We start from the raw sequence: 9,928 nt of genomic DNA on the forward strand, positions 1-9,928 counted from the left end.
GGATACTCTCCTCTGTTCTGTTTCCGAGAGGATACTCTCCTCTGTTCTGAGCGCTTCTGGGCTGTTCGACAAGATCACTGCATCTGCGAGTGTGCGCTTGGAGTGATCCAGTTGTTGTATCCTGGAGGATAGGCCGCCATTACCTGCTACACCGAGATTTATTCTTCGAGGGGCGTGATCTATTCTTAAGGACAGTGAAATCACGCCTCAACTGATAAGTTCTTCCTTCTCTCCATCTATCATTTTTCTTACATGGACGATTGCCTGCATATTTAGCACTGGGTGGCCAACAATTCTCATCCCTTCCGGAAAGACGTTCTTGTTGAGCCCATTGACATTCGAAGGCCCCTGTCTTTACGCCAGCGTCCATGTTCGGGTATAATATACATTTAACTGAAGACATTGGGCAAGGATTTCAATAGAGCTGGCAACGGGAGTTGGCTTTTCTTAATTTTTTGACATGAGGAAAGTTTTCTCGCAGGTCGAAGGAAATGTTGTGGCACCTGACAAATTGTGGACCTCCCAAAATACCACTAGTTGGATCACATTCAGAGGCATCACTGCTTTCACCGTCGATGGTAATGGCCAGATTGACGACCGAGGTTCCGTCGGGTGAGACTGCAAGAAGAAAAATGTGGTAACCTTTTCTCTTTCTAGTGTGTATATATCTCCTCATTTTTCCCCCCTTCAAAGCTTATAGCCTGATATTTCCCCTCTGTCTAACTTTTATTGCAGAAATGTGATGACGTGCCTTCCATAATACTTTCGAAAAAGAGAAGTTGTTTTGTTTAGTTTGTTTTCTATCAAAGGCAAGTTGTATATTTGATAATTAGGAATCCCACCTTTTTTTGTGGTGTCTCGTAATTGCCAGATTAATCATTGTTCTTATGACAGGCATTTGGTATTTACGCTGTGCGGATTTGACCATCGCGGGCGTCTCCGGAAGACAGCCCGACTGATGGCAACAATTAAAATGTCCCAACCCAACCTGAATTTTTTATGGATCTTCTTCAATCTCCAGGTATCCCTAAAGACGAAACGAATGGAGAACAATTCCTCTATTTTATTTATTTCTAAAGAAATCCTACAATTGCTTAAGATGCCAGCCGGATATATAGAAAAATATAAGTAGCTTCCTCTACTTCATGAATGCAGGAACCAACCCATATTTATTTAAGGAAAGCAAGCTACAAGTGAACATGGAGAGGACTGTCAGAGCTCAAGAAGCATTAATATCAAATAAAAAAACTTCAAATGAGAGCAGAGCCATAGAAACATTAAGGCCAAAATGGTGGAGGTCATAATAGACTAGGCCCTCCCTTGGCATGGTTTGAATTCTCTTTCACCTATACTATGGGGGAGTACTAATTGCTACGGCATGGTAGCTACTTAAGTCACATTTAGTAGAGTTTTCATCTGTAAAGTTTTGAGCAGTAAAACTTGTGCAAATTAGCTTCTTATAAAAAGTTATCTACTATTTGATAACTACATTTTTGAAGTGCTACGCAACTTTAAATCTGTTATACAACCAAATTGAGAAAGTCAGTATCAAAATATAATTTGCATATATAATATTTTCAATTGGTTAACTATTGATACTATCAAAATCTATTATTATAAAATATTCTTAAATAAAATAAAAATTATTAAATTATTTATTTAATAAATATATTATTAAAATTATAACAATTTTATAGTATTTTTATATTATAATAATATAATAATATTATACTAGCATTATAATGATATTATAATATAATAGTATTATAATAATATAATAAATATATTATAATAGAATTATTATATTGCAATATAAAGCTGACGGCGACAATAATGTAAAAGAACACTTACGTAATTATGCTATCCAAAGTTGGATCACCTAGATCGCGACCCAAATTTTAATATTGTCTCTATAAAAAAAGTACCTATGTCGCCACCTCAATGTCAAGTCCATCAAGCACAAATGCTTCTAGTTCAAATCAATTCATTATATAATCATAGTATCATGTAGCATCATGCACTGAGCTCTAAGAAAAGGTCGGCCATTTGCTAGTTTGTTAATTTAAGTTTAAACATAATTGACACCTTGATGGTTGGATATAAAGAGATAAAAAGAACAACTATATGCATATGAAACCATAATAAAAGAAAATCCCACCAACACATCATATAATCATGGTATCATGCACTAAGCACTAAGAAAAGATCAACCTTTTGCTAGTTTGTTGGTTTAAGTTTAAACATAATTGGTGCCTCCAATAGTGCTGCAATAATAAAAAAGTTCGCCATCATGGTAAAAAAGAAAGAAAAAGAAAAAAAATGACCGCATGCCTATGAAACCATAATAAAAGCAATGACACCATCTTTATAAAGAGCTTTGATAAAGAGCAATGAGAAAGAATATATCCAAAGCCTCTAAATGGAGTTTAAACTTTGTTCTTGTATCACTCTATATTTTCTCTTTTGCCTCCTGTTGTGAACATTTTTTTTTGTTCTTTTTTAATAATTTGGTGGAAGCTCTTACCTTCCTCCGCTTACATCAAGATCTTCAGACGTGAACATAACCGGGATCGCATGCGACCCTCGCACTACAAGAAAAGTGGGTTTTACTGACTTTTTTTGCCGACCCGCTTGTGATACAATTTGTCTGACGGTTTAAAAAAGCGTCGGCAATAGCCGACGCTTCGTGGGCTAAGACGAAGTCAAAAAATAATAAAGAGGCCGACGCTTTTGCCCCACCTTCGATGATCTTAGACTTCACGTTCTCTTAAAATTCCAAATATCAATAAAGCTATCTCAGCTCGACTGGCATTTTGAAAGCCGAGTCTTCGAGAGGTCTACCGTCTACCGCATTCACAGACCCTCCTCCTATCTACCTCCTATGGGTCCGGGAGGTTTTTGGTGACTTGTTTCAGAACATCAGGCGAGCTGAGGATGAGGTTCTGAAATCTCAAGTTGGGCTAGAACTATCTTGGACTTCTGACAAAAAGACTGCCCTTGACTTAGCAAATCAGAACCTAGATAAAGCTTTTCTTCAAGAATCAATCTTCGCAGAAATTCTCGTGTTAAGTGGCTAAAAGAGGGCTTTCAAATAAACCATTTTTCCATGCTTCCACTAAAGAACGGCGGGAACAGAACAACAGGGAAAGACCCGGCCGACCCGCCCAGGGCTCGAGGGCGAGCCATACGAGAGTGAGTCGAAAGGCTTCTGTTTCCGTTCTTGGTTTAAAATTTCATTCCGATCAAATGATCCGCAGCAGCCAATACATCTCGTGGTAACAAAAATGTATTTTTCCATGCGTTCACCAAGGGGCATTCACGATAGAATCGTGGAAGCGTTTACCGAACCCGAGGTCCGTTGGAATCAGACAAGGCACCTTGCCTTTCATTGGGCTCTTATCCGTACCACCAGTACTAAAAATGCATCTCCTTCGCCCGCGCGTGTCTACCTGGCGCGCCGCCTTGCATGCAAGCGAAGCGCTGTTGGCGGCAATTAATAGCTCACTGAGCGATGATTGATGCAGTCAGTCAGTGCCTAGTTTAAGGTACTGACCAACTGAGAGGGAGAGAGCCCTTTTTCAGTGTTGTCGGAATAGTACCTGTTGGTGGTTTAAAGAGCAGGGGTTTCGTTTTTGGAACAGACGGCAGTGTTTTGCTGACGCCTCGAATCGTCAAATTTCTCTTATCATAGTTAGCTGTGCAGGAATTTTGATATGTCATATGAAATTACAGAACTTTAATATAAATTTAATATTAAAGAAATTTTACATAAATAAGGAATATAAATTACATTACATAACTTTAATATAAATTTTCATATTTATTTGACATAAATAAGGAATTGTCCTCTTCTCTTATGGAATAGTCCCCCGGGACATTGGCTTCCGCCAACAGTGAACTATTAAGGATCGCATCCCGCGCATATTCTACATTATAGCCTGCAACTGATTCAGCTTTCGCTTCTGGGAGATCAGACGGAGCTCGATTAGTTTCTGCTAGACGAGGAACTGATTGCACAATTGAAAGAATAGGCTCTGGTTGAAAATTGGTTGAAGGAACAAGGGGAGCAGCTAGCCAAGTTACAGGAAGAGTGGAAGAAAGTGAAGGGGTCTGGCGCCGATCACATCAAATTTAGCATCCGTCTATAGACTTCCTAGGCGCACGATCGAAAACAAATCAGTGGGGCCATGCCGGTACGACAGAATATGCGTTAGAAAGGTCAATCCCTCCCCCCCTTTTTTAGTCAAAAATAGAAAATCGGGCCGAACTTCTAAAAAGCAGCCCACCTTGAATATGAAAGAAATGCCGTCTCTCTCTCAGATGGGAGTAAGGAACCGCCCGAAGCATCTGAGATTGGAAAGTCTATCGCCAGCTGCATCTCCCACCTCGGACCCAGACGCCCGCACTTCTCGACGGCTTCAGTCCACATGCCAAGTTGAACGAAGAGTTAGCGCTCATACAATCACCCTTCAGTACATTTGGTATTGGGGTCAAGATTTTTTGGTATGAAAAGAAAAAAACACCCTTTTCCGGCGGGAGGAAGGATGTTGACGGCCAGCTATTGAATGAGGTATTTTCACTCGAAATCCCCCTCTCCAAGAAACTGATAAACTCGGAGTTTAGTTGCCCTCAAGGTGGGGAAGAGGACCGAACGGAACATTTCCTCATCTCCCTTTATATCAAAGGGAGATATAAAGGGAGATGAGGAAAGACTCAACTGTTACGGCCGCTTTTGGCTTTTTTTTAATAAAAATAAAAATTAACTATACTTTGGTGACGGTGTGGCACCTAGATGATGACATAGTGTATAGATAATGATGTAGCATAACAAATTTCTCGGACAACCGACGGTTCTTCGATTCCTTGGCCCTCTGTTGGTTCTGCTACCCGGACCCCCAATAAGCCGTGGCTTTCATCATTCCCGATGATTCGGTGCAGACGCTGTACTTAAGGCTAGAGGGTGAATCAGTGGTTACAATATAGCGTCGTCGAAAAATAATAAAAAGACCGACGCTTTTGAAAGCGTCGTCGGAGGCCAATGCGTCGTCAGAGGCCGCACCCCCCTCCCCTCCTCTCTTCATTGCTCTTTCTTGATCTCAGTTAAATAAAACCAGTTGAATGATAAAAGACGCGTTTGACCCGTTGCCCTTCCTCCCTTCCTCTCCTCTCGGGATAATAGAACAAGAGCAGGAGAAAAGATCCCATCCTGACCTCCCCAAAAGGATCCAGAGATCAAGAGAAGGGTAGAACTAATTAGGTCCTCGATTTAGCCCCACATCGGCGGATCAACAAGTGGTGGTGGGGAATTAGGAGGGCGGAGGTAAGAAAGAAAGAAGACGGGTTCGTTGAAGGGAAGGGAGGGAAGGCGGAAAGCGATTGGGGGTTGGGGGGAGAGAGAAGGCGGGGAAGGACCTCTTTTTCGTTGTACATGGGGATCTGTACGAGGACCATGGGATAGGCGGAGTTGCCAAGCTCGAGGTCGTCCCGCATTGGCTCCCACTTGTAGCGCTTCTCGGGGCGCTTCCCGAAGAGCTTGACGATGACAATGACGACAGCCATGTAGACCTTCTCCACAAACAGCATCAGCGACATGGCCAGGCAGAGGAACACCGCGAGGCGGAGCAGCTGGACGATGACCGGCGCCTTGATCTGCTGCCACATCAGCCCCATCTGCTCCGGATGTCGTCCCGAGCCCCCTGGAACGCCTCCGTGAGCAGCGTCGTCGACGATGCCGTCTCCATGATCTCTCTCCGGAGGAGGAGGAGGAAGGTGAAAGAGGAGATTGGGAATGGCCGCTGGGGGGCTGATCTGGACGGATTTAAAAGGGCCTTCCCTCTCTCCCTTCTCTTTGTTTTTCTTTTTCTCCCTTTTCTCCATGATTGATTGTTCGTTGCTATGAGCTTTGCTGGGGAACTACGCTTTTCTCTATGACTATTTAGCTTAGCGATGCATTTGAAAAGCGTCGGCAAATATTTTTCCCACTCTTACATAGCCGACGCTTTAGCGACGCTTTGGAAAGCGTTAGGAAGAAATAGCCGACGCTTATAAGCGTCGATAAGGACCTTAAAAAGCGTCGCCAAAGCTTCTTTTTCTTGTAGTGTGGGCGTGGCATAAGGTCAGTTTCAGTTTCCTACGTACTGATGTACTGAGAGCAAGTTCAATGGTCTTGACCATATCTCTCACTTCATGTACAGCATTGGAAGCTCCGCAGGGAACGGCTCAAGTGTGATAGTTGAGGATGTACATGTCTCGAACGGCAGTTTCTATCAATCGGATGGTGGTCTGAGGGTTCAGACATGGCAGGTGTGCACCTAAACTTAATCTGAATCCACAACATTAAGAAAGAGAAACGATCAATTTAAATGAAACAATTGGAATTCATCAGCATTCCTCCAAAAGGAAGAAGTATTCATGACTATATTTGTTCGCTTCTGTGTTGTGCGGGGAGGGTCCGGTCATGCTAGAGGGATCTTATTCGAGCACATCAATTTTACTTCAGTCGGGAGCCCCATAGTTATAGACCAGTTTTATTGTCCCGGCGCGCACTGCAAAAATTCGGTAACGAATTACTTTTACCCATCGATTAACTTCTTACGTCAATGAGCTTTTTGAGTTATTGAGAAGACATGGTAGGGCAGCTACGATGTTAACCAATCTATTTAAGACATGAGTAGCTTTATAGATTGGTGATTAAACTAATAATTTTTAATATTGGCTATTGTGAAAAATATTGGTGCGCAAGTGTGTTCCATTCTCTTATTTGTCCTTTTTCTGCTGTCATGTTCGAATTTCAGACATCAACTGTGGAAGTGAGCGATGTTCGATTTGTTGATGTACATGGGACTTCAACAACAGATACGGCCATCAAGTTTGCATGCAATGAGAAAGTTCCTTGCACTGACATTATTTTGGATAATGTTGGCATCACATCAGTGGCCAGGCAAAATCAGGCTACTTCCTACTGCCTCATTGCCAAAGGGAAGAAGCTTCATGAAGTCATTCCGGATATTGCTTGCCTCGCCTAGACAAACATGATCTCTTTGATAGTCATGTATTGCAGATCATAAATTAATTCCCTTTCATTGAGGGTAACCATACGATGAAAATTGTATTCAAATTTTCACCTTTTTGTTGTTTCTTTTCATAAATAAAAGGGCGGAGAAGGTGGGAATTAAGGACCCATCCGTTTTTTCTCCTTTTCGATTTTCAATAAAGAATCAGATTGGGGCCAATCAGAATTTGCATTCTCAGACAAAGCTAGGGCTGGAAGTGGGCTCGGGCCGGCCCGAAGCCCATCGGGTCGGGCCGCCCGCGGGCCGGGCTATGGGCTAGAAAATGAAACCCAAATTTTTATCGGGCCAGGCTCGGGCTGGAAACTTAAACCCAAATTTTTATCGGGCCGGGCTCGGGTTTCCCATTGGCCCGGCCCGGGCCCGGACCAAGCTCGAGCCCAGTGCCAGCCCGAACCAAGCCCGAATTCCAGAAGGCAATAGCCCTTGCCCCTTGCCGAATCGCGATTTCCCTATTTCACTATTTGCCATTGCCGATTTGGGGATTTGCAGAGGGCCAGCCCGGAGGAGACCGTCGTCGTCGTCGTCTACGGTTCGGTGGAGGCTCGTCATCGTCGGCGGCGGCGGCTCGTCGTCATCGGCTCGTCGAGTGCATAGGCGAGACGAGAGCGGGGGAGGCTCGTCGGCGGTGGTTTTCGAGTGCTACTGTGCTAGGGTTTCTCCGCTCGTCGTCGGCAGCTCGTCGTCGTCGGCTCGTCGTCGTCGGCTCTCAGGTTAGGCTCCCTACTTCCGATTTTGCTGTTCTCCTCCTTCCTCTGTGGCGCTGATCGTCGTCGTCGCCGACTCGCCGAGTGCCAATCGTCTCGGATCGTCGCCCTCATCTCCCTTCTCCTTCAGGCTCCACCCCCTCACCGCCAAAATTGATCGTCACTTGAGCTGCATCGGCTCTAGTCGGCTCTCAGGTTAGGGTTTTTTGATCAACCTCTGCAGCATCATTTTCCCTTCCAGTGGATCCATCATTAGAATCAGAAAGGTGGACTTTGGACAAGGAACTGGCATCTTCAACTTCTCCATTCATGGTTTCCTCTTCATTAGTGCCATCACTGAGCATTGTTTGTTCTGCACTTCCATCGTCTAAGATAGTTCTTGCTTCCAGATTTATTGGTTTATTAGAGATCCAGTACTTGGAAGTCTATTTGATAAATCTATTTGGAAAGGGTTGGCAGGGTGCTCGGGCCATCGTCATCGATGGTCCAAGGCTTAACTGGGAAGCAACTGCGGTGGCTGAAGAGCGAAGGCCGCCCATCGGTGACGATGGCCCGAGCACCCTGCCCAAACGGGCCGGCCCAAACGGGCCGGCCCAAATGGGCTCGGGCCGGGCTCGGGCCTCATTCCTTTAAAATTATTCGGGGCCCGGCCCGACCCGAAGCCCGGAAAAAAATTTCGGGCCGGGCTTGGGTAGGGGTTTGGCCCGGCCCGGCCCGGCCCACTTCCAGCCCTAATTGCCTTAGAAAAGGCAGGTTCTGAAGCTGAATGGCTTAGAAATCTTGTGGGAGATATTCCATTATGGAATAAACCAACACCTTCTGTGTCTATTCTTTGTGATAACCAAGCTGCTATATATCGAGCTAAGAATAAAGTTTATAATGGAAAGAATAGACACATAAGGTTGAGACATAATATTGTAAGGCAGCTGCTTGATGATGGGATTATATCTCTTGAGTTTGTAAAGTCAGAGTTGAATTTGGCCGATCCTTTGACAAAACCACTAGGTAGAAAACTAGTGAGTGAAACATCGAGGGGGATGGGACTAATGCCTATATCAAAGTCAATAACGACAGAAACCCAACATGTGTGATTGGAGATCCCATGAAGCATGTTCATATGGGTAATAACAAGTCGCTAGTTGACTGTGAGTACACTATCGTATTTAATTTTGAAAATTCATCCCTATGGTGTAGATAGTGCAAACTGTAGTAGATAAGGATGAGGTAAAGCTCTTAATGGATACCATAGTCCTTTAGGATGGTGTGTATACCTGCAGTACACACTTGATGGATCCACCTATATGGGTGTGGAAGTGGGGCCGCTTCCTATGAGAATTAGGCAGTTCTCTAAAGCACTCATGAATATCCAGGTAAGGTGCATGGCCTATTTGCACCAACCCGTTTAGAACAAGTCCAGAACTTGAGAGGTCAATGTGGGCTATGAGTCACTGATTTACATAAAGGACTTTTGGTTCATAGAAATTTCATGTTTCACCAAAAGTTCTGTAAGTCATACTTACTAGTCCTAAAAAAAATGGTTCATAGTCTCAAAGACACCAATTTGATGCATTGAACTCTCGCGCTCGTTAACTTATTATTGAATTTTAAAATATGTGGGGGATTGTTGGAATATTTCAAAGAGTCTGCCCTTCTTTGTCTTTTGTCTTTTTGTCTAGTGTACTTTCTTTTAGTCCCACATTGGAAAGGAACAAAACTCAAAAGATCTTTATATAGTATTCAACCTTTTAACTTGGTAAAGCAAAGAAAGAAAGTAGCCCGCGCGCGCATGAGCCCAATGGAGGTCCAAGCCAAAATTGCCACCACCCCCCCCCTCCCCCCCCCCCCCCCCCCCCCCCCCCCCCCCCCCCGCGGGTACTCTCCTCTGTTCTGTTCTCGAGAGGATACTCTCCTCTGTTCTGTTTCCGAGAGGATACTCTCCTCTGTTCTGAGCGCTTCTGGGCTGTTCGACAAGATCACTGCATCTGCGAGTGTGCGCTTGGAGTGATCCAGTTGTTGTATCCTAGAGGATAGGCCGCCATTACCTGCTACACCGAGATTTATTCTTCGAGGGGCGTGATCTATTCTTAAGGACAGTGAAATCACGCCTCAACTGATAAGTTCTTCCTTCTCTCCATCTATCATTTTTCTTAC

The 9,928-nt window shown here is 44.1% G+C and overlaps 1 long non-coding RNA gene across 1 annotated transcript; it reads left to right on the forward strand.

The window, feature by feature from the left end:
* The first annotated feature begins 252 nt into the window (after nt 1-252).
* On the forward strand, nt 253-1,235 carry LOC120112402. The gene is made up of 4 exons (XR_005513995.1): nt 253-376; nt 482-612; nt 736-1,021; nt 1,156-1,235. It is a non-coding gene; the product is annotated as an uncharacterized LOC120112402 (long non-coding RNA).
* Nucleotides 1,236-9,928: the final 8,693 nt, after the last annotated feature.

This window comes from Phoenix dactylifera, chromosome 11 (assembly GCF_009389715.1).
Source record: "Phoenix dactylifera cultivar Barhee BC4 chromosome 11, palm_55x_up_171113_PBpolish2nd_filt_p, whole genome shotgun sequence".
Classification (NCBI taxonomy): Eukaryota; Viridiplantae; Streptophyta; class Magnoliopsida; order Arecales; family Arecaceae; genus Phoenix; species Phoenix dactylifera.